Source organism: Manis javanica, chromosome 5 (assembly GCF_040802235.1).
Source record: "Manis javanica isolate MJ-LG chromosome 5, MJ_LKY, whole genome shotgun sequence".
Taxonomy (NCBI): domain Eukaryota; kingdom Metazoa; phylum Chordata; class Mammalia; order Pholidota; family Manidae; genus Manis; species Manis javanica.
The window spans coordinates 66,463,225-66,488,642 of NC_133160.1; the positions used below are offsets into that span (position 1 = coordinate 66,463,225).

Consider the following 25,418-nt stretch of genomic DNA (forward strand, 5'->3'; position numbering starts at 1 on the left):
AGCTTGAATTTGGGGTTCATAGTCCCCACTGCTTTTTTCTTTCTTATCAGGACTGCTTTGGCTATTCAGGGTCTTCTGTGGTTCTCTATGAATTTTAGAACTATTTGTTCTAGTTCATTGAAGAAGGCTATCAGTATTTTGATAGGGATTGAATTGAATCTGTAGATTGCTTTAGACAGGATGGCCATTTTGATGATATTAATTCTTCCTATCTGTGAGCATGCGATGTATGCTCATTTATTAGTGTCTTCTTTAATTTCTCTTATTGTAGTTTTCAGGGTAAAGGTCTTTTACTTCCTGGTTAGATTTATTCCTAGGTGTTTTATTCTTAGATCCACACTATAAATGGAATTGTTTCCCTGATTTATCTTTCTGCTTCTTCGTTAGTGTATTGTAATGCATAAGATTTCTGTATATTAATTTTGTATCTGAAAACTTTGCTGAATTCAGTGATTCTAGTAGATTTGGAGTGGATTCTTTAGGGTTTTTTATGCACAATATCATGGCATCTGCAAACAGGAACATTTTGAGTTCTTCCTTACTGAACTGTATGCCTTTAATTTATTTGCATTGTCTGATTGCTGTGGGTAGGACCTCCAGTACTATGTTGAATAAAAGTGGGGAGAGTGGGCATCCTTGTCTTGTTCTTGATCTTAGAGGAAAAGTTTTTTTTTTCCCTTCTTTCTTTTTCCTCCTCCTCCACTCTTTATATTTTAGGTGTCATATTCTGTACTCTTTGTGTATCCCTTGACTGACTTTGTGGGAAACTGATTTGATTTTGTATTTGGTTAATAATTAATTGGTCTACTTCCTGTACTTTGGTTTTATTTTCTCTGATGACAGCTATTTAGCCTTAGAGTACTTTCATATAGAGCAGTCCCTTTAAAATACACTGTGGTTTGTGAGAGGTAAATTCTCTTAACTTTTGCTTATCTAGAAATTGTTTAATCCCTACTTCAAATTTAAATGATAATTTTGCTGGGTGTGTCCTTGATCTTTGCCATTTTAGTTATTGTATGTCTTGGTGTTGTCTTCCTTGGGTCCCTTGTATTGGTAGATCTGTGCACTTCTATGTCCTGAGGGACTATTTCTTTCCCCAGATTGGGGACGTTTTCAGCAATTATTTCTTCAAAAACACTTACTGTCCCTTTTTCTTTTTCTTCTTCTTCTGGTACACCTATAATCTGAATATTGTTCCATTTGGATTGGTCACACAGTTCTCTCAATATTCTTTCATTCCAGAGATCCTTTTGTCTCTCTGTACCTCAGCTTCTTTGTATTCCTGTTCTCTAATTTCTATTCCATTTACTGTCTACTCTACCTCTTCTAGTCTTTTTAAATCCCTCAATTGCATGTTTCATTTCAGATGTTGTATTTTTAAAAGTGCCTATCTCTCTCTTAAAATCATCCCTTAGATCTTAAACATTTTTCCATAGCTCCATTAGCATGTTTATGATTTTTACTTTGAAATCTTTTTCAGGAAGAGTGATGATTTCAGTTTCACTGAGCCCTCTTTCTGGTATTTGAGGGATTTTGGATTAAATAATGTTCTTCTGCCTTTTCATAATCCTATTGGATAATGAGCAATGATAACTTTGTGTAGGCAGTGCCCTCTAGTGTCCAAAAGCTCTACTATTTGGAGCTGCCCAGCTCCTGGAAAAATGGTTGGGGTCGCATTTAAGTGGTGCTGGTAACTGCTAGAAGGAGAGAGACCTGTTTCCTGTTTCCCGATTATAGTGCCTGCCTCCACTGCCAGGGCCAGTGAGCTGAGCATGCAGGGAGCAGCTTCTTGGATATTCCCCTATGGCTGCCATAGGTGAGGCTGCCCTCTTGATGGCCTGGAGCTATGGCAGGGGCAGCAGGTTTGCAAGAAGTTACCAGCCAGGAGGAAGGAATGGCAGGCTGCATAAGGCATTGGGGTCTGGCCCCCAAGGCTGCATTGCCAGCCAGGGGGCTGGAACACCTAAACCTCCTGAAAGTCCCCAACCTGCTGGGTTGAATGTCCTATGACAATTTTCTCCACCTTTTCCTTCTCCTGAGCAGCAAGCTCTGTGTAATCCTTGCCCCTTTAGTAGCCCTCTCAATGTTGGGAAGTCTTTCAAAGTGCTCGCCTTTCTTTTGTCCCAAAGCAGACAGTTATGGGATCCTGTTCTCCACTAGCGGCTGGAATCTCAGTCTCTCTGAGTGTTCCGCCTGTCTTTACTTTCCAACCCTTCTAATCGTCAGAGTACCAGGCAGTGTGGGTTTGTGCTCCCAGAGTAGATCTCCAGGGCTGGGTATTTAGCAGTCCTGGGCCTGTACTCCCTTCTGGCTCTGTTTCTCTTCTTTCTGCCAGTGAGCTGGAATGAAGGGAGGGCTCAAATCCCACCAGATCATGGCTTTTTTACTTTTTCTGTGATATCTTCTTTTTTCTCAGATGTAGGCTGGCTGCTGCAGTCTTCTTTCTGGTCACTCTTTTAGGATTTGTTGTATTTGCTGTATTTTCATATTATATGGTTTTGGGAGGATATATCTGCCTCACTTATCATGCCATCATCTTTTTCCAACACTTGTTTCTTTTTCTTGTCTTTTTGGTGATAGTGATTCTGATAGGTGTGAGGTGGTATTTTCTTATAGTTTTGATTTGCATTTCCCTGATAATTAGTGATGTTGGATATCTTTTCACATATCTGTTCACCACCTGCATTTCTCCTTTGAAATGCCTATTCAGGTCCTCTACCAAGTGTAATTAGGTTGTTCGTTTTTTTTTTTTTCATTGAATTATGTGAGTTCTTCATAGATTTTGCATATTAACCCTTTGCTGGTTATATCATTTGGAAATACTTTCTCCCATTCAGTAACATGACTTTTCCTTTTATTGATGGCTTCCATCACTGTGCAAAAGCTTTTTAATTTGTTGTAGTCCCATTTGTTTATTTTAGCTGTTGTTGTGCTTGGCTGAGGAACTAGATCTAGAAAACTATTGCTAATATTACTGTCAAAGCATGCTGCCTATACTCTCTTCTAGTATTTTAATGGTTTCTGGTCTTACATTGTCATTAATCCATTTTGAATTTGTTTTTGTATATGCAAGAAAGTGGACCAGTTTCATTCTTCTTCATGAAGCTGTCCAATTTTCCCAAATGGACAATATTTCCCAAATAGTAAAGACTACCTTTTCCCATTTTTATATTCTTGTGCCCTTTGTCATAGATTAATTAATCATATAAGCATGGGCTTATTTTTATACTCCCAATTCTGTTCCATTGACCTTTGTGTCTGGTTTTTTTGTGTGTGTGAGCATTACCATACTGTTTTGACTACTAGAGCTCTGTAGTAAAGTTTGAAATCAAGGACTGTGATCTCATCAACTTTGTTCTTTCCCAAGATTGGTTTGGTATTTGGGATCTTCTGCGGCTCCACACAAATTTTAAGATTTATTGCTATAGCGAAATATGCTACTGGCCTTTAGATAGAGATTGCATTGAATCTGTAGATTGTTTTGGATAGTATGAATAGTTTAACAATATTAATTTTTCTAATCTGTAAGTCCAGTATATCATTCCATTTATTTGTGTTCCTTTCAATTCCTGATATCAGTATCTTATAGTTTTCATTTTCAGTGCAAGTCTTTCACTCTTTTGATTAAATTTATTTCTAATTATTTTATTATTTTTGATGCAATTATAAATATAATCACATTCTTACTTTTTTATTCTTATAATTCATTATTAGTTATAGAAATGCTACAAATTTGTGTATATTAATTTTGTATCTTGCATCTTTTCTGAACTAATTTATGAGTTCTGATAGATTTTTTTATGGACTTGTTAGGATTTTCTATGTATTGTATTATTTCCTCTGTAAATAATAAGTATTTCTTCTTTTCTAATTTGGATACCTTTTATTTATTTTCTTGTCTGATTGCTATGTCTAGGTCTTCCAGTACTATGTTGAATGAAATTGGCAAGAAGGGGCATTCTTTCCTTTTTCCTGACCTTAAAGGAAAAGCATTTAGCTTTTATTTTTGTTAAGTATGATGTTAGCTGCAGGTTTGACATAATATGGTTGTTTAGTATGTTGAATTATATTCCCTCTATACACACTTTGTTGAGGGTTTTTAGCATAAATGGATGTTGAATTTTATCAAATGCTTTCTCTGCATCTATTGAGATAATTACAGGAAAATGATTTTTATCCTTCTTTTTTTATTAATGAGGTGTATCACATTGGTTAATTTACAGATACTGAACCATGCTTGCATCCCTGGATAAATTTCACTTGATCATGATGTCTAATTTCTTACTGCATTGTTGAACTTGGTCAGCTCATATTTTGTTAAGGATTTTGGCATCTATATTCATTAGAGATACTGGCCTGTCATCTTTTCTTTCTTTCTTTCTTTCTTTCTTCTTTCTTTCTTTCTTTCTTTCTTTCTTTCTTTCTTTCTTTCTTTCTTTCTTTCTTTCTTTCTTTCTTTCTTTCTTTCTTTCTTTCTTTCTTTTTTCCTTTTTCTTTCTTCTTTCCTTTTTCTTTTTCTTTTTTTTTGTATTTTTTTTACTGGTTTTGGTAACAGGATAATTCTGGCCTTGTAAAATTAGTTTGGAAGCATTCCTTCCTCTTCAAATATGTGGAATAGTTTTAGAAAGGTAAGAATTAACTCTTCTTTAAATGTGTGTTAGAATTCACCTGTGATCCATCCTTGAGAATATTCCATGTACACTTGAAAAGAATGTGTATTCTGTTATTTCTTAATTGAATGCTTTGTATATTTCTATTAAATCCATCTGATCTAGTGTGTCATTTAAGGTCAATGTTTCCTGATTGATTTTCTGTCCAGATAATCTGTCCATTGATGTAAATGTGATGTTAAAATTCCCTTCTGTATTACTGTTAATTTTTCCTTTTATGGTTATTAATATTTGCTTTATGTTTTCAAATTCCCCTATGCTTGGTGCATAGATACTTATAAGTGCTATGCCCTTTTGTTGAATTATCCATTCAACAAATGGATTTTTTTTGTAATGATTTTTTTTTTGTAATGATTTTTTGTAATGATTTTATTTGTCTCTTTTTATAGTCTCTATTTTAAAGTCTATTTTGTCTGATGTACGTATTGCTACTACAGCTTTCTTTTCATTTCTATTTCCAAGGAATGTCTTTTCCATTTTTTTACTTACACTTTTTATGTCTTCAGATCTGATGTGAGTCTTTTGTAGGCAACATGTATATGGGTGTTTTATTTTCTTATCCATTTAGCCACACTTGTCCTTTGATTGGGACATTTAGTCCATTTATATTTAAAGTAATTATTGTTTTAAATGTATTTATTACCATTTTTGTAGAATGTTCTCTGGCTGTTTTTGTAGTTCTGTTCCTTTCTTTCCTTGCTCTCTTCCCTTGTGATTTAATGATTCTCTTGGTGTTGTTTGCCCTTTTTTCTCTTAATTTTTTTGTGTATCTATTATAAGTACTTTGCTTATGTTGACCTTGAGGTTCAAATATAACATCCTATATATAAAACAGTCTATTTTAAGTTGATAGCTGCTTAAGTTGAAGCTGATTCTAAATGTACTACATTTTTACTCTACACCTGCTGTCATGTTTTATATTTTTGCCCTCATATTTTACATCTTATTGTTTTGTGTATCCCTCAATTATTGTAGGTCTAGTTGATTTTTACTGCTTTTGTCTTTTAACCTTCATACTAACTATGTAGGTTATTGATCCACTCCTTCTACTATATGTTTGCCTTTGCCAGAAAAATGTTTACTTTCTTTATTTTCTTATTTCCAGTTATATCCTTTTCTTTTTCCATTTAAAGAAGTCCCTTTAACATTTCTTTTAAGGCTAATTTGGTGGTGATGAGCTCGTTTAGCTTTTGTTTGTCTAGAAAACTCCTTCTTTCTCCTTCAATTCTGAGTGATAACCTTGCCAGGTAGCATGTTCTTGGTTGTGAGTCTTTTTTTCTTTCAACACTTTGAATATTAAGGTCTTTTTCTGAGGGTTTGTCTTGCTTTTTTATTTGGAATATTTTCCTCCATCTCTTAATTTTTCTTAACTCTCTGTGTTTGTTTCTATGTATTAGGTAGATATATATCAGGTAGATGTATTAATTACATCTCTCAATCTTAAAAGAGAGTCTATGTTGAAGGTATCCTGTGGGGCCCAGTAGTATAAACCTTGGCTTGTCCCGTGTGTGTGTTTTCTGATATCCTTCAGTTATGGGTGACCTGTGATTGGTGTGACTGGCATGTGGGGCTGTCTTCCAGTGGGGCTGTCTATAAGGCCTGTTTGTTACTGTTACAGGAGCACTGGTGAGCCAGGCCAGTCCCCCACCTGTCTAGCTGAAAGGACTAGCTGTGAATGCTGCAGGTACTCTAGTGGGTGGGGCAGATCTTCAGTGTAGCTTAATGTGATGTCCTGCTGTGACTATTGCAGGTGCAATAGTGTTCAGGGCTGGCCACCCTGGGTGGGTGCTGCTTGTGGGTCGTCATACAGGTGCAGGTTAAGACTTCCCATCAGGTGTGGCAGTGTGGAGAGCCACCTAGTAGGGCTCCAGTATGAGCCAAGGTTGCCTGTCATGTGTGGTGGGTCAGGCAACCACGTGTGATGTGCTGGATGGCATTGGCAGGTTGAACAAGGCAAGTCCTGAAGGATAATGCAGAGGGGTGGTGAATAGTGCTAGTATTGTAAATGAGGAGTGTCACAGTGGCTTTTACCAGCACTGCACCAGTAAGAATGAAAGGCAGTAAAAAGAAATTGGTGCTCACCAGTGCTTCCATTCTCAGAGATCACTGGAACAGATTCCTGCCCTTCTGGCACAGTCCCTATAATGGATTTCCTTCACCCAATGGCTTTTCAAACTGTTGGCTCTGTGCTGGAACTCAGAGCTAGTGAGATTGTTCATGTGCTTTTTAATAGTGGAATCTTGGTTTTCTACTGCCCTCTAGCTCTCCCGGGCATAAGTCCTGTTGGTTTTGAAAGATCAATTTTATGGGTGCTCATCTGCCCAGTGCAGGTTCCCCTGGATGAGGAGCTCATTGGGGGCTCAGATCCTTTGTTCCTCTGGGAAGGCTTCTAGGGTTTTGATCTCTCTCCTGTTTGTGGGTTCCAGTGATATTTCTCCTGTTTAGTGGATCCTGACTTAACTGTATCTTGTCCCCTCCTATCCATCTAGATGTGCTTTTTATTCTTTTTATCCTTAGTTGTATAAAATCTATTTTGCTAGTCTTCAGTTGCTCCCCAGAGGTAGCTGTTCTGTGTGTAGTTGTAGTTTGGTGCATCTGCAGGAGGAGGTGAGCTCAGGATCTTACTAGTCAAGCATCTTGATCCTGCCCCCACAAAAGTTTTATGTAAGTATATTATCTAAGTTTGAGGGAATTCAGTAAGAAAGAAAAGTACATTTGTCTTGTATTTCTATGCAACAAAATAACTATACTTCTATATATAGTCTATTAAGCATAGTAAAAATTAATAGCAGCTGTTGGCAATGACATTTTATACTCCATAGAGGGACAGAATATCAGTGCAACTTGGAATAATAGAATTGGGATATTTCTTTGGCTTTGACTCCATTAAATACTGTGAGACCTCCCAGCACTCTAATATTCCAGACACATCCAAATTCCCTGACATAGTTTCACACATAGTTGCATGTGCTATGAACCATTCTTATTTATCACATTCCCTGATGTCTATTGTTGCAGAGCTGAAAATGGTAATGATGTTATCTAATCTGTTGACTCTGCAGTGGTACCAGACTGATACATCGTATACAGGCATGTTCAATAAAAGAGTCAGTTCTCTGAAGGGCTGAAAGCAAGAGAAGAAAGGTAGCAAGATGATTCTCAAGTTAGGCAGGGAGTAGTTCATACTTGCTTTGGTGGTCATTTTAAGGATCTTGATCTCTAGGACATGAGATAAACAGAGGTGCCTTAAGAGGGAGGTAAAATCAGATTCGCATTTTGAAATTTCAGAATATAAGAATCGATCAAATATGTTTAGGTTTATTGTCAAAGAAGATAAGTTACACTGCTCTTTCCTTGATCTAATTTGGTATAAGCAATAAACAATCCATAATTTTCAGGTGAATAGAGTATAGCACAATTATAAAAAGCCTACCTTGTATGCTGCTGCTGGGAAAGGGGGTACACTAGAGAAGTAGTTAACCTAGTCTGCATTATAACAGCACACATACTGAGTCTTGCTACTTTTGTGTGGCTTATTTAGGAATTATTTCAATGTTTAATCAATTTAGTAAACTGTTAGAACCATTTCCAACTGTTCGAGCTTGGCACACTCAGTTCAAATTACCATCTGATAGGTGTATGCATAGTGATTAATTTGTCCCAGTACCATGTTATTTTCTTTCCAGTATGGTGTAAGATATTGAAAATTCATTCTAAAACATATTGTGGAATATTTATATTTCTTCCAGTATAAATTTAAAAAAAAACTCTCATCTTTTTATATGTAATTCACCATAGAGTGGGTCAGACTTTATATTTGTCCCTAGAAACTGCTGCAATTTTATTATATGTACAGAAGAAATGAGGGTTGGTAGGAATAGATCATGAGTAAAATTTTCACCTCCTTGAAAAATAAATGATCAAAGTTAGTGTTATATGTTCCTTATGCAAAGCAAGTTTAGACTCAGATGGGGAAAGAAGTTGCTTCTACTACTAAGGGAACATCAGTAGTAGTAAGGGACTCCCAGGTACTCACATTCCTCCAAATGCACCATAATATCTCTACTCCAGTATTAATATTCCTACTCTTTTCCAATCAATTTCCCAAATTCAACATTAGAAACCTACTGAGACTGTATTGTTAACTTATTCCTTAATACTGTAAACCAGTGAATCAAGCTAACTCTCTGGTTTTCAACTTCATAGATCCAGTTGACAGTTCTACAAATTTCATTGAAGCTTTATGGTTTTTGACTATGCCTTGATGAATAATCTAAAATTCTAAGCTTGTCATTTTCTATCTCAAAGCTCCCCATTGCTGTCAGGAGTCCATCTATGGGTTAAACATGTAAATCAAAATCAAATTCACATTTTGAATATGTGAAAAATACTGTAAAATAAAAATAGGTGTATCAGATCGCTGAGAGAAAATTTAATAAATTAATTAAATGGTTTTAGAATGCTCCATCTACATTTCAAACAAAATAATGATAAAGTTAAATTCATATTATATACCATGGCAGAAAAAAAATCCAGACAGATTAAAGAGCTAAGTGCAAAAAATAAAAGTAGAAAATACAGAATAGTTTAATTTTATAATTTGGAGATGAGGAAGTCTTTCAAAAGAAGAGAAAAAATTCAAAAGTTATAATGCATAGACTTACATCATTGACCACATGAATATGTAAAGTTTATATGACAAAAAATAGCATAGAAAATATTAAGACTAGTTTCAAGCTAATGTAAAAACAATTAAAACATATATTGGAAAAGATTTGTATCTCTATCACTCCCCAACTTCAAGCTCTACTACAAAGCCACAGTAATCAAGACAATTTGGTACTGGCACAAGAATAGAGCCACAGACCAATGGAACAGAATAGAGACTCCAAACATTAACCCAAACCTATATGGTCAACTAATATTTGATAAAGGGGCCATGGACATACAATGGGGAAATGACAGTCTCTTCAACAGACAAAACTGGACAGCTACATGTAAGAGAATGAAACTGGATCACTGTCTAACCCCATACACAAAAGTAAATTCGAAGTGGATCAAAGACTTGTATGTAAGTCACGAAACCATAAAACTCTTAGAATAAACATAGGCAAAAATCTCATGGACATAAACACAACTGACCTCTTCTTGAACATATCTCCCCGGGCAAGGGAAACAAATGCAAAAATGAACAAATGGGACTAGATCAAGCTGAAAAGCTTCTGTACAGCAAAGGACACCATCAATAGAACAAAAAGGTATCCTACAGTATGGAAGAATATATTCGAAAATGACAGATCCGATAAAGGGTTGACATCCAAAATATGTAAAGAGCTCACACACCTCAACAAACAAAAAACAAATAATCCAATTAAAAATGCACAGAGGAGCTGAATAGACAGTTCTCTAAAGAAGAAGTTCAGATGGCCAACAGACACATGAAAAGATGCTCCACATTGCTTGTCATCAGAGAAATGCAAATTAAAACCACAATTATATATCATCTCACACCAGTAAGGATGGCTACCATCCAAAAGACAAACAACAACAAATGTTGGCGAGGTTGTGGAGAAAGGGGACCCTCCTACACTGCTGATGGGAATGTAAATTAGTTCAACCATTATGGAAAGCAGTATGGAGGTTCCTCAAAATGCTCAAAATAGAAATACCATTTGACCCAGGAATTCCACTTCTAGGAATTTACCCTAAGAATGCAGCCCTCCAGTTTGAAAAAGACAGATGCACCCCTATGTTTATCACTGCACTATTTACAATAGCCAAGATATGGAAGCAAGCTAAATGTCCATCAGTAGATGATTGGATAAAGAAGATGTGGTACATATACACGATGGATTATTATGCAGCCCTAAGGAAACAAATCTTACCATTCGCAACAACATGGATGGAGCTAGAGGGTATTATGCTCAGTGAAATAAGCCAGGCGGAGAAAGACAAGTACCAAATGATCTCACTCATATGTGGAGTATAAGAAAAAAAGAAAACTGAAGGAACAAAACAGCAGCAGAAGCACAGAACCCAAGAATGGACTAATAGTTACCAAAGGGAAGGAGACTGGGAAGTATGGGTGGGAAGGGAGGGATAAGGGTGGGAAGAAAAGAAAGGGGGCATTACAATTAGCATGTATAGTGTTGGGGGGGCACGGGGAGGGCTGTGCAACACAGAGAAGACAAGTAGTGATTCTACAGCATCTTACTATGTTGAAGGACAGTGACTGTGAACTTGGTGACAAGTAGTGATTTTACAGCATCTTACTATGTTGATGGACAGTGACTGTGAATGGGGATGTGGGGGGGACTTGGTGAAGGGGTGAGCCTAGGAAACATAATGTCCTTCATGTAATTGTAGATTAATGATACTAAAATAAAAAAAAAGATTTGTATCTCTATAACATCTTCTCTTAAAGATCATTTAGAAAAATATTACAAATCTAATGGAAGAAATGTGCAAAAAATGCAAATAGCATAGAAATTAATGCAAATGGACTATTAACGTGTGAAAGGAAACTCAATTGCATTAGTAATTAGTAAAATTCAAATTTAAACAAAAATGAGGTAATGGTTTTTTATTGTTCATATTAGTAAACATTAAAATATTTTATAGTAATCATATATTCTTGCCAGAAGTATGAATTGGTATAATTGGGGAGACACAAATTGTTTATATAATCCCAGCTATTCTGTTTTCCTTATGTCTTACAGAAAATGTTTTTCATGTGCACCTAGATAAGTGTGTGTTCAGTAAAGAATATCTTGAGAAGAACAAAAGTAGAAAAATAAGAAACCTACCCATGGATTTTCTTTACATAAATACTATAAACACATACCCACACATATAATACATCATTTATGTGTGGGTATATGAGTATGTGTGTATGTGTTTGTGTACGTGTGCATAGGGAAAGAATGAGAAAGGAATCCTTCAAATAAAATAGACATTTTGTTCATTCTTTCTGTATTTTTTGAGCCTACAATACAGTTGTGATAATTGGAGCTCTAGCAACTAACTATCTTTGCACAGGAGTTGATCTTAAGAATAGAATGTGGTGTTAGGATATGACAGTGGATACATGATGCAATTCTGGACTGATCAAGTCTTCTGTATTTACATGAAAAGGCACAAAATGGAGCTGTTGGATCATTGTAGCTTCTGTGTAATCTTAAGTATCTGTTTTCCACAAAGAGGGTGAAAACATTCTGCTTTGCTCAGGATAGTCTCAGTTCATGCTTGTTTTTTGTGTTCTCTGATGTGAAGTTATTCTTTTTCTAGTCTCTGGTATACCACAGGCTGACAGCTGACTTCCAACAGCTCTCCCAGTTTGGGAAACCTAAAAGTGGGCAAGCCTCACCCCCACCCCACCCCTCCATGCTCCAACTTATACACAAGTGCTCCAACGTACACATGCTACTACATGGAAGAAGTTTATCACCCAGCCACAGAGGAAACTCAAGCCAACTAATTGCTACTTTATACTAAAATATGAATAAATAAAAAGATATTGACAGATGCATCAGGGAAGCCATTAACTACAAAGTCTTTAAACCCAGAAAGACAAAAAGAAAATACATCCCTGTGGGAAGCAATAATTACTGAATTATTAAAATTTTTTAAGTAATTAAAAGAATTAAAAACAAAATCTCTCTTAGCACACTCAGAAATTACAGAAGTTACTATATTTGCCAAACCCTATCTATTAGTATATTACAAAAAATGTTTAAGAACTTTAAACGAAAGGCCAGAGTGATGCCAGCTAGTGGATGAAACTTCTCAACACAAGCAGACTGTGATGTTACATTTTCACTCTCTGTGAGATGAATCTCACAATTACCTTTTGTGAAAAAATCAGCCACAAAAGCCGTTTTACTGTACTGAACTTGACAATTTTTACCTAAGAACAGAATAAAACAACTTGATAGTAATAAAGTTGGAATAGTTTTCTCTGCTGGGGGATTAGGAGTCAGAAATTGGGTATATATTAATTGGGATAGAATATGAGGAATATCTCTTGAGTGTTAGAAAGTTTTGTATCTGATCACACTGCACCTCTAATTCTAATGCACTTTATTCTATGTTATCTTCAGTTGAAAATCATTAACAAGCACTTATACACTAAACATAAGCCATGTAAGGTTGGTTCCTTTTAAATTCAATAGAGATGAAACACTTTTAAACATTTCCCTAAATAGGTTTTTTTTAAAGTGACTTCAATCTATTCAAAACAATTTTTTTAAAGATTAAGAATGTTCTAACATTTAAATATTGCTTCTATAAACATTTGTCCATAAACTTTTTGACAAATTACATTTTGGTCCCAAATGTTTCATATTATTTGATTTGATATAAGCAAGCTGTTCATATATGTAGAATAAAGAACATTTGGTATCATATCAAAGTTTTGTGTATTAATTAGGCAAATTTATCAATTCAAAAAAATTGATTATTGACACATTCTGTACTTAGGTGTGATACATGCGGAAATGTTGCACATAGTTATCCTGGCTATGCATGAACAAACATTAAGCAATCCATTCTCATCACAGCCCATGTAAACAGTGTCCCTATAATGACTCATTGCAACATTCTACATATTCATACATACTATATGTGTTTTCCATCAGAATCTATATAGTTAACAAAATTATCCAAGCATGTTCTATATCTTTTTTATATTTAAAATGGTTTTCCATGTAAAAACATTTTGTCTCTTATATATGAAGAATCTTAAGAGGTTTATAGGATCAGTTCTTAAAAGAATTTTCATGTTATTAAAATCAAAACATAGAACTACAACCCAAATACATACTGCATATAGTTTCCTATACATACTGCAATAAGACTGTAAACCTAAAATGAACCCAATTCTACTAAACCTTGTGTGTTTTCTTAAACATAATAAATACAAAGGTAATTATGGTTCTTCTATGTTCACCTAGAATTAGATAACTATAGAGAACTGATGCTATATATCTATCCATACATTCAATTTTTAGATTAATGTAATAGATCCATGAACTCTCATTCAAGAAGGTTTTTTTGAGAATCAATTATACAATTAAGAAATTCTTGGGAATGTCCATAATGCACAGTGAAATGTGCTATATTGTTTTGGAACATCAAAAATTCCAGTTATCTTTAAATTAGTAAATAAACTATCATATTTTGAAGGAGAACATGATCAGAGAAGCTTTATTATAGAGATAGATATGGGCTGAAGTTTGAATACAGGAGATTATGTGAACTGGCAGACAGAAAATAAGTGTGACTAATAACTTTATCAAAGGCACAGAGGGTGCAAGGAACATGGCATCCTCGGAAAGCAGTGTGGGTGTTTGTCAAGAAGAACTGAAAAAATAGGAGTGGCCAGGAAATAAGTATAGAGCCATAAGTTCTTTGATTTTCAGGTAAAGAAATCTATATTCTAGGCAATGCAGAACTATTGATTATGAAGTTAAAAGAAAACAAAATCAAAGTTAGAATTAAGTCCAGAAAATATATGTGGAAATATCTAGAATAAACTTGAATTGTTGGTGAAAATCATAAAATTACCTAATGGATGAAATCTTGTTTTTTACATCGTACTTTAGATGACATACCAGGGGTTTCTGCATTCAAGAGTACAAAAAATATTCACTGTATAAAAATAGGAAAAGAAAACTTCCCTAGAGTCATTTCCACTCCAGAAATGATCTTTCTCATTCTTCTAAAACTTTAGACCATTAATAAAACTTTTACTTCATCTTTTAACTAAAAATAAAAGCCATATATTTCTCCAATGGGGATTTTTATTTATCATATTTACTCAAGAAGAGAAAGTATACAGAAAACTATAATATTTTCAAGGTAATTTCTCAGGGCTTGTTTGCAATTATATGCAATTTGATATTATCCATCTTATTTGCATGAGCTCTATATAAAGTGGGTTCTTTCATCGAGATATAATTTTGCTCTCAAGTTTATTATCAATAATGAAAATAGTAAATGGGTAGAATTTAATTGCTGATTCATATATTGCCTTGAAATTTTGGTGAGGAAGTTGAACCAGTGGTGAAAGGAGTGGAAGCATAAAGGGCACAGGAGAGGAAGAAATTAAGAATAACATAGATAAGTGAATTGGGAATTTCACTTATAGGAAATAGAGGAAATAATATTCAGTAACAAACTCAGAAACATGGGCCTAAGGGGGGAGGAAAGGGAGAATATTAAAAGTAAGCATTCATAAAATAGAATTATTAAAAGCACAAAATGACACAGAAAAAAAGTCAGTCTTTTCCAAATCAATTAAATTACATTTGCAATGTATCTAGTTTTGGAATGATATAAAATAGACTTTAATGTGTAACTCAAAATATGATACTATTTCAGATTGAAATGATGCATATTAAAATAGTTCAAAACATGCTGGTAGGTACTAAAGGGGGAATGAAGATACTGTAAGTGTTGTAAGTTTAAAATTAAGGGGTCTAAACCAATATTTTAAGAAATACTGCCTTTCCTTTGAAACCAGTTCTTTCTATTTTCCAGTCTACACTTGTTTCCAGTCTGCACTTTGCCACCAAGAGTATCAAGTGTACCCTGAACAATCCAATATGGGTTTAATTAGGAAGCACAGGCATCAATCATTTTTAGATACTACTCTGTATTTTATTGTGATATTTTCTGACATGGGCATTAAAGCTAGTCTTGAGGAGAGTGAAATTGTTCTTTAAAAGAATAAATATAAAGTTTGAATGTAGAATAGGAGAAAAACATTAGCGAGATTCTACTCATTTTCTAATAATTTGAATGTGTTAGTGAACTGTGAAAAAGAAGAAGTGGGTATGAGGTGTTTTAAAAGTGATCTGACAATCCAGTTTAAGTATCCACTTTACTAGCAGATAGTTTGAATAAACTGACTTGGATCTATGTGAGTCCCTGCAGAAGGGTGGTGTGAGGTACAAGTCTGCTACTGAAATTAAGACCTTGCATTATTGAGTATAGTTCAAATAGCTCTAAGATCTTTGATGGTCAAGAGATCTCCTTCAAATGGCCTGATGATCCTCAGGTATCAGTTCATATTGAAAGGAGATTCATCCTTGTGATCACTTGCAGAATTCATTCTTTATTGCTGTGCAATATTCCACTATATGTATACTGTAACTTATTCTAATGTTTTCTCTTTTTTTGCAAGTGAATATAAAATTAGATTTAGAAAAAATCCATCAAACTTATAGATACTCTTTCATTTTTACTAGGAATAAATATGGCTTACTAATGTAACGCAGCTAAGAAATCAGTATATCTATCTTTATTCTTCAGTTTGATGAGTAAAGCTTTATGAAGTTATTCTATTCAGCGATGCCTATTGATGACAAAATTACTACACTCCATGTATATGAAGTATAGAAGAATTTGTGTGTGTTAGTTTATTTTGATGACCTAAGAAGTAAAATCCTAATTAAAATGGAATCAGCTTTATAATGTATTTCATAGTCTATAGGTATTAAGCATATGGAACATTTCTTATTGGGCTCAGTAATCTACACTGGCTCTGTTCTACCAATGGGTGAAATTATTGCTAGGACTTTTAGTCTAAACTCTGTGCGTGTCTATACTAACACTTACAACACACCATTTTTCTTGTTATTGTAGTTATTTTATTTGGCCACGTTGTTCATATGAAATTAACACGTTGCCAATGTTGTAGGAAAAGACTATGAACTCACCACCCTCTTGCACACAATCTAAAAGCTTTGCAATATCTTTAAGTTTTAACAACAAAACCTCACAAATCACTTTATTTCCTTAATAATTGTGATCAAACAAATGGTCCCAACTTTGTGGACAGAAAGCACTTTTTTTCACTACAGTACTTACTTAATTAATTGTGAAGACCTACTTTTTGTTTTCATATACTACCCATTGTTAGCATTTCATTTCACTAATCTGCCACAGACCCAATGGATTTTTTTATAGGTTAGAAACATATTTTTGAATAAACTTTAAACATCGGAATACTTATTTTTTCAACAAATAATACTTACTTAATAAAATGGCTTTTTATTTCAGGCCCACTGAAAACTGGGCAGCTGTGCAGAAAGTTGGTGATACAACCCTGAGCACATTACAGTCTTTACCTTTAAGAGACTTACTATCTCATACATTGGTACGATTTCAGCATTCTGATTGTTGCGGACTTTAAGTGATAGCCTATATTTTTATTGTAATAAAAGATGATAGAATAACATTTGCATGTAAGCTTACTTTGTAGTGCATGCCACTTGTCAAGTAACATTATACTAAGTAAGAAAAGAAAACAGAAAAAATACAATAACAATATAAAATCATATTTTTTCTTTCTTTTGGTCTTTTCTATTCTCCATAGTTTTAATAGATTTATTATTTAATAAATTATAGATTTATTATTCTACTAAAATGTAGGAAGTCAGATAATTTATATAAACAATGTTTATTTAATATCATTCTGTTATTTTCTACTCATTTTTACATATTAGTATGAAGAGTATGGAATATAGGAGGAGTAAGGAGATTAGAGGTTCATAATAGAGATGAAGAGAAAGAGACAAACTTTCAACTGTTAATCAGATAAATCCTTTATTTTCTCTTTTTCGTACTCATCCATCATTATGTAAAATATAAGTTGTGTATTAAGACTTCTAAACATAGTAAGTTATTAACACTGACCTGGCGTGTACAATCATTTCTCTAATGCAACTGTTTTTCATTGCACTGTACATTGTGTACTTTCTAGCAGACTGAATTCTTATAAATCCTTATAAACTCAATGTTTATCATCATGTATTAAATGCTTATAAAATATTTCATAAATGAATCAAAGCAAATTATTATGCTATAGTATTTATCATTCTTATTTCTCTGTATATGCAGTCAACCCTCATTACTCATAGATTCTATGTTTATGAACTTTGCTACTCACTAAAATTTATTTGTGACTTCAAAACCAATACTTCTGGGGCTTTTATGATCACTCACAGACATTCACAGACCAGTGAAAAATTTGTCTTCTAATGTACACATTCTCAGCTGAAGTCAAACAAGGAGACACTCTGTCTTCTTATTTCAGCTCTTCTACTTAAACAAGAATTCTTCTTGTAGTCTAGTGTGCTTTTCTTATTTTGCATTTCTGTGCTTTTGTTGGTGATTTCATTGTTTAAAATGGTCGCCAAGCATAGTGATGAAGTACTGTTTGGTGTTCCTAAGCAAAAGAAGTCAGTGATGTGTCTCCTGGAGTAAATACATGTTAGATAAATGCCGTTCATGCCTGGTTTATACTGTTGACGGCTACAAGTTCAATGTTAATTAATCAATAGGGTATATCCAAAAAAAGGAAAATTATATTTTTATATCTGTATGTGGGGGCCACTCCAGAAGTATTTATTTATGAACATCTATAACATGGGATAAAGTATGGAAATGATTAAAAAGAAGCTAAATTTGTGGACTCATGAGATGATGAGTGATAATAAAAGCACAGTGGATGGCATTGTTATGAGGCTGAAAGCCAAAGAAATTTATAGTCACATTTTCCAGGGTATTGAAAATATTAAGTAACCTTCTTGGCTAGTACTAACTGACTTCCATGTTTCAAAAGATGATATGGCTTGAAAAATGTTAAACTTGCAGACAAGCCTGGTTCTCAGATCAGGAGGCTGTGGAATCATTATTGAAAAGACCTACTTAGTGTTATACTGATACAGTGTTACATGTAACAGCATTTTCAGTACTGAAGAGATTGACTTATTTTGTAAAAAAATGTTGACAAATCTGCATAATGCACATTGCCTCCAAAACGAAATCATGCCAATACAATGTAATTCATTATTTGTAAGAATATATATTAAATGAGATGCCTTTAAGCAAGAACACACATGCAAGAAAGCTATTGATTCATGGATAAAAATATGGCCTAAAGGAAACTAACGCTATAATTGCTCTCGTAGCAAAGGCTCTGTGTTTGTTAATTCAGAACCAACTTTATATAACATAACTCCTGTGAATAAGAGAATAGAGTATATTCTTTTTAATGGCTACCTAATCGTCCACTTTGTGGATGTGGCATAAACACTGTTACAGACTGAATGTTGATATCCCCTTATTCAAATGTGGAAGCCTAATCCCCAGTATGAATATACTTGGAAGCAGAGTTTTCAGGAGGCAATTAGGTCATGAGGGTAGAGCCCTGAAAAGTGAGATTAGTGTTCCTATAGGTCTCCAGAGAGTTCCCCTGACCCTTCCTCCATGTGAAAACAGAAAAGACAGTCATCTATGAACCAGGAAACTGGCTCTCGTTAGATACTAATTCTGCCAGCACCTCGATGTTGGACTTCACAGCCTCCTGCACTGACAGAAATATATTTGGTTCATAAGTCACCCACAGACTGCTTGTGGTTTTTCATCATAGCAGCCTGAACAGGCTAAAACAAAAATTTATACTGCGAAGTGCTGCTGAACAAATACCCAAACATGTGGAAGTGGCTTTGGAACTGGGTAACAGGTAAAGACTGGAAGAGTTTTGAAGTGCATGCTAGAAATATGGACATTAAGGGTGATTCTAGTGAGACATCAGAAAAAAAAGAAGAGAGCCTCAGTCTTCTTAGAGAATACTTTAGTAATCATGAACAGAGTGTTGGTAGAAATATGAATGGTAATAATCATTCTGATGAGGTCTCAGATGGAAATGAGGGGCATGTTATTGGAAACTGGAGAAAAGATGATCCTTGTTATAAAATAGTGAAAAACTTAGCTGGCTTGTGTTTGTTTTCTTGTGTTTTATGGACAGTAGATCTTATGAGTGATGAAATTAGATATTTAGCTGAAGAGAACTATAAGCAGATCATGGAAGGGATGTCCTGGTTCCTCCTAACTGCTCATTATAAAATGCAAAAAGAGAAATGATTTGAAGATGAAATTGTTAAGCTGGAAGCAGCCAGAACTTACAGATTTGAAGAACTTCTCAGCCTATCCCTATTGCAAAAGAAAATGAGAAAGCATGCTCAGAAGAGAACTAAGAGTGTGGCCAAGTCACCTTTTTCTAAAGGGGATTAGTGTGAATGTAAACCATGGACCTAAACAGCCATGTCAACAGAAGACAGGAGCTATTCTTCATGACAAGGGAAAATGACCCCCTGAACATGATTCAGAGGTCATCAGGGCTACCACTCTCACACAGGCCCAATCTTTGAATAAAGAACCTAAACTCATCTAAGCCTGAATAAAATAAAATATTATGTACTGATTGGTGCTTTTCTAAGAGTGAGGATAATTTTTAGTACACAGCAGAATCGCATAAATCATTGCCATTATTACCATCATTCTGTAGACAGAGCCTCAGCTCTGAAGTTATACTTCCAGAGTTTTATTTTCAAGTACTCCACTTAGAAAAGTCAATTAATTCACCATATCTATTGCTGTGTAACAAATTATCCTCCAAATTAATGGCTTAAAGCAATAAACATCTATTAGCTCACATTTTCTGTGTGTCTGGTTCAGGATTTCTTATAAGGCTGCAGTCAAGGTGTCAGTTAAATCGTGCCTCTCTGAAGGCTTGACTGGAACCAGAGGAGACACTTCCAAGTTCACACTCATGGATGTTTGCACAGACTTCAGTTCTTGGCTTTCTGCTGGCTGGAGGCCTCAGTGACTCCCTGCATGGCCTCTTCTCAGGGCTGCCCTGAAAGTTCCCACACTGGAGCAGCTGGCTTCCCTCAGGGCACATGATCTTACAGAAAGATCAAAGGGAAAGTGACAAGGTCTTCTATGAAACAGTCTCGTAAGTTTTAATTACATTCTAGTCATAATAAGCAAGGCACTAAGTGTGGCCCACACTCCGGAGAAGAGGATTAGGCTCCTTCTTGAAGGAAGGCCTACCGAGGAACATGTGGACATGTGTGAAAATTGCCAAACTCAACTCATCTCAGTTTTCTTATCTGTAAAATGAAGATAAATAATAGTAACATGAAGATGAATTATTGTTTTGAGATTAAAAACATGTAAATCATTTAGAAAAGAAGCTCAAACATGATAAACAATGTATAAATATTAGCTAATATATTTGAGTTTTATACATCACTATACTCTTTCTCTTTTGTGCCTGACAGAATGATGAGAATTACTGACCTCTATAGCTCTCCCTTTATGCTGATTTCATTACATCATTTATCTGAGGGTGAGATTTTATTTTTGTTCTATGGGAGAAAATTTGTCTCTTAGGTTCAATTATTGGTATTGTGAAGGAAAAGCTTTCTTTTGTTTCTATCATGTAAGATAACACCTTTTAATTTACTAAAATACTGTGCAATTTGGTTCCCTGTGGTGGCCAGATGTTTTCTTATGTTGCACATAATACAACTACATTGCTTATCAGGAAGATAGTCACCTTTCTATATTTATGGCTAAGATGAACAGAAACACATAAGGGTTACAGAGTTTCTTATGTATTTTTTGAAACCAAAGGATGACTTTTTAAAAATATTTTAAAATTTTATTAAGGTATCATTGACATATAACTTTAATACTAGTTTCAGGTATGAAACATAATGATTCCATATCTGTATATATTGTGAAATGATCCCAACAGTATGTCTAGTTAACATCCATTTTTATATAATTCATATTTCTCTCTAAATTATTTTTGTCATTTACTTTGGATTTTCTGAAATTTTTCTCTATCTTCTTAGAGTATCACAAACTACAGTGCTTCTAGTGCTGTCTCATTCTACATAAGAGTAAGCAAGAAACCATGGATTATGCTATCTGATATAATGTTTCTTTGGGATGATTACAAAAGTTTGCACACACACACACACACACACACACAACAGTTAAGTCACATTGTCTAGCTTCCACCCTCCTCCAGTAGGCATAAGAGAAGTTGAATGCATACCCATTTAAATGGCATTTTTTGGGAGTGCCACATTTACTTTTTTCTTAACTTATTTAATTGCTTCACACTATTTGTTACATTTGGTTTTGGTCACAAAATCCAAATGTAAGAATATAATCAATGTCTATAAAATTGATATCAAGTATGACTTCGGTGAGTAGAAAAGTTTTTATTTCAATTGAGAAAAATCAAAACGAGTCATCACAGTTTATAATTTGTAACACTTCTCAACTCAAACCTTATTCTCCCTGAGGAACTTTCTCAGACTCTCTTAGTCTGGGCAAGGTTTCCTTATATTTGATTTCATGGCACTCTGTTCTTGCCTTATCAAATCACTTACCATGGACTATTGTTCTTGAAGTGTATATTGTGTGAATTTCAGTGTATCTATATGATATACTGGCAAGGCAAAGTGGATTATTTCACATTACTGTGTCTTCAAAGTTTTGCACAATGTACGTGACAAAAATAAGACTGGAGTATACATTTTGGAAGACATGTTGAATAAAATAGATAGTTTTAAAGTTGGAATGATGTATACAATATTGGCTAGTAAGGATTTATCTCCTTGGAATGCCTGTCACTCCAGCTATACCCTGACCACCCAAAAATGTTTGGTAGCTTTGATAAAAGATTTGGAACAATTTAAATGTATTAATAGATCATGAAAATACAATTAATACATGATGGAACTTGGTATTATTACCATAAGTAAATTCTTGTCTGTTGAAGTTGGTAGTACAGAATTGAGTCGCAAACTCTACCACAACTATTGTCACTATCAGAAATAGTATCAACATACATGCAACAGAGGTGTAGCTTATTGCATTCTTTCTCTTTTTATGTTATATTCATAAAAATCTGTCTATGGGATTATAATCAGCTTATATGGAGTTAAAGTGATGTTAGGATATGCAAAATCATTTCACATTGAACCGCTCAGAACTTCTTATTATTGTAAGCACTAATTGATTATAAAGCTTAATAAATATAGCTAATATTCAATATCTACTACATGTCAGGCACTATATTTGATATTTAACAGATATTCACTCGTGTAGTTCAAATAACCATGGCATGAGGCAGTGGAAATGTTACCTTGAAAGTACATTTGGATTCAAATTATGAACTTGCCAATTATGCTTAACTGCATGATAATGAGTGAGTTAAATGTTCCCTTTTGGTATCAGTTTTCTCATCTCTTAAATTGCAGCAAAAATTGTCTCCCTGTATCTATTAATCATATGTTAATAATTGATGGAAGTTTTCCTTATATTTGTTCATATATACAGCTAGCAAGCAGCAGATATTGAGCTATGTTTCTCCATAACTTGAATATGTATCAGCTTTTTCCTCTCTCTCTTTTTTCCATTTATTTATGTGTAACTGACATACATTATTTTAGTCTTAGGTGTAGACTGTAATGACCTGATATTTGTATATATCGTGAAATTATTGCCACAATAACTCTAGTTAACATCCATCACCATGCGTAGTCACAATATGTGCCAGTTTTAAATATTTTGTTAAATCTCTTTCATTTCACTTTAAATCATCCATGGCAGTTTCCCCACCACAAAATAGATCAATCCTTGTTTCATTCCAATTTCAATAGCATAGCTCTGCTATTTCCCAATCTTAGGAAATTTACCCACTATGTGTGTATATCTTTGTGTGTACCTCTGTGTGTACGTGTTCTTTGTGTTCATAAAAACATCTGCACAGTTGGAAGCACTTTCTGTTGTGTTTCAATGAAAGATACAATAGCTTATAAGTGGTTTGTAAATGCTTGCCCCTCACAAGGTTATCCAATATATAATAAGAACTATAAGGTCTTTAATATAGACGATTGTAGTCCCTTAGAGTAGTTCAAACTCTACCTCTTAGATCAGACCTTTTTTAAAGGAAAGCTTATATGAGTTTTCATAAGTAAAATCTTGGACTTCAGAGAAATCAATTTAAGTTTTTCCACTGAAGCCAGTTTAGTTATTAAATGTTTCTCTTTTAATTTCTTCCATGCTAGTGTATGGTTCTGAATATATCTTCTGAGAGACCTATATGTCATCCACAGTACTAAGAATTTAAATCATTTTAAGCACAAAAATGCAGGGTATAAACTTGCCAGATTAGATAATATTCATGAAGAAACTTAGTTGCCAAAATGATTTCCAAGCATTTAAATTTTTAAAAAATTACAAATTATGTCCCATATTTAGAATTTTGAAACACTGAAATAATTTTAAGGATTATAATTCATATTCTCAAAGAACTGGCCTATAATTAAATACCACTGTGTATAATAAGTAATAAACTTACTGGTCATAATATTTGTTATAGTTGATGAGGCATCTTTCATGGATGAAACACATGCCGTAAGTATTTAATGTACTTTATATAATTCTCTACATATCTTCTATAAATTGTATTATAAAATTAAACTGGACATAACAAAATATTCCAAACAATCTATTTATACTGGTCAGAATGTAATATTAAGTTCAAAATTGATGTAAAAATTAATCACTGAACACACTATCTTCATGCATAACTTACTTACATATATTAAACTATTTAGCGACTTCATTTTAAGATTCTATCATTATCTCTAATTTACCTACAAAATTGCATCATAAAAAACTATTAAGTAACTTAAATTGATTCAAGAAACATGTGAGTTGGTTTTCTCATAAAGTTAAGTTATGCAACTCAGTAGATTTTCTGTGAATAGAATGAGCTCCAACATCTTATTCGACTTGTAAATGTAAATTTTAAATGGAAACATTCTTTTGAATATGAGAGCAGTTTATAGCTTTATCCTGGCTCAAAGTAACATAATAAACTGCTAGAATTTTAATTTAAAGCAAAGTTTAAAGGTTATTGTGGTTTGCCAAGATTGTCCTTTATAAAAATTTCTTAAATGTTTATTTGTCAACAACTTACGTGATTACCCTAAATTAATGTGAAACCAAAAGTGAATCCAACATGCTCAATTACTTTTAGAAAGCAAAAAACTTTTCCTTGGTCATGCCTTAATGGCCATGCCAATAAAGTAAAGGAATCTGAATTAAATAAGGAGATTGTGGGAGGGTAATGAGAAAGCAAGTCAGCTTTTGTAGTAAGTTCCACTACTCATACATTTAAATAGACATTATTTTATTTCTAGGTTTTCAAAAAACTAGAAGAGTCAAACTAGTGTGATTCTTTGCTTTCAAGATGTTAACATTGATAATAATTTCACAATGGGGAAAGTGTTACAGATTTTGATATTTCTTTTTCTTCCAGAAAGATGACTGTGGAAGAGACCACATTTTCAGATGCACATTCACTATGTATCAGCTAAGGATTGAGTCAAGTGAGGATGAATAGGTCAAATGCCTCCTTTTCTAAGAGCAAATTAAAATCAGCAGCATGTGTCTCCTTTCTAAAGCTCAGATCTTTCAAAAGCCACCACCTCTCGTATGTATGCGCACACACACATGTGATAGACAAATATAGACATAAATATGGTCCACGAAGTTCTGCAAACTGTATTAAGTTTTGTGAGGCCTTCAAAAAGACATTAGTGATTCTTTGGTTTCAAGATTTTTTTGATTCTTTGGTTTCACGATATTTGTGTGCCACACAACTGAGAATGGCAGGATTATATTTGTAACGAACTATAACATCAGCTGGAATGTGAAATGTACTTGTTGATTATTCAGGCCAGTAGAAGTACCAAGTGGTATTTCAAGGCTAAAGGACACAGAGAACAGAGTGCATAAAAATGTCTATGTTACTCTTTCTGTGTGTAAGATGCAGTTAGACAGTCATTCAGTGGCTGTTCTGACATT

At 34.1% G+C, this 25,418-nt stretch overlaps 1 long non-coding RNA gene across 1 annotated transcript in view; it reads left to right on the forward strand.

The window, feature by feature from the left end:
• LOC140849783 (uncharacterized) overlaps positions 1 to 25,003 on the forward strand; it is a 60,641-nt gene extending 35,638 nt beyond the window's left edge. The window contains exon 3 of the long non-coding RNA XR_012131973.1: positions 24,871 to 25,003. This is a non-coding gene — a long non-coding RNA (uncharacterized lncRNA). The remainder of the gene's footprint in view (positions 1 to 24,870) is intronic.
• The last annotated feature ends 415 nt before the right edge of the window (positions 25,004 to 25,418 follow it).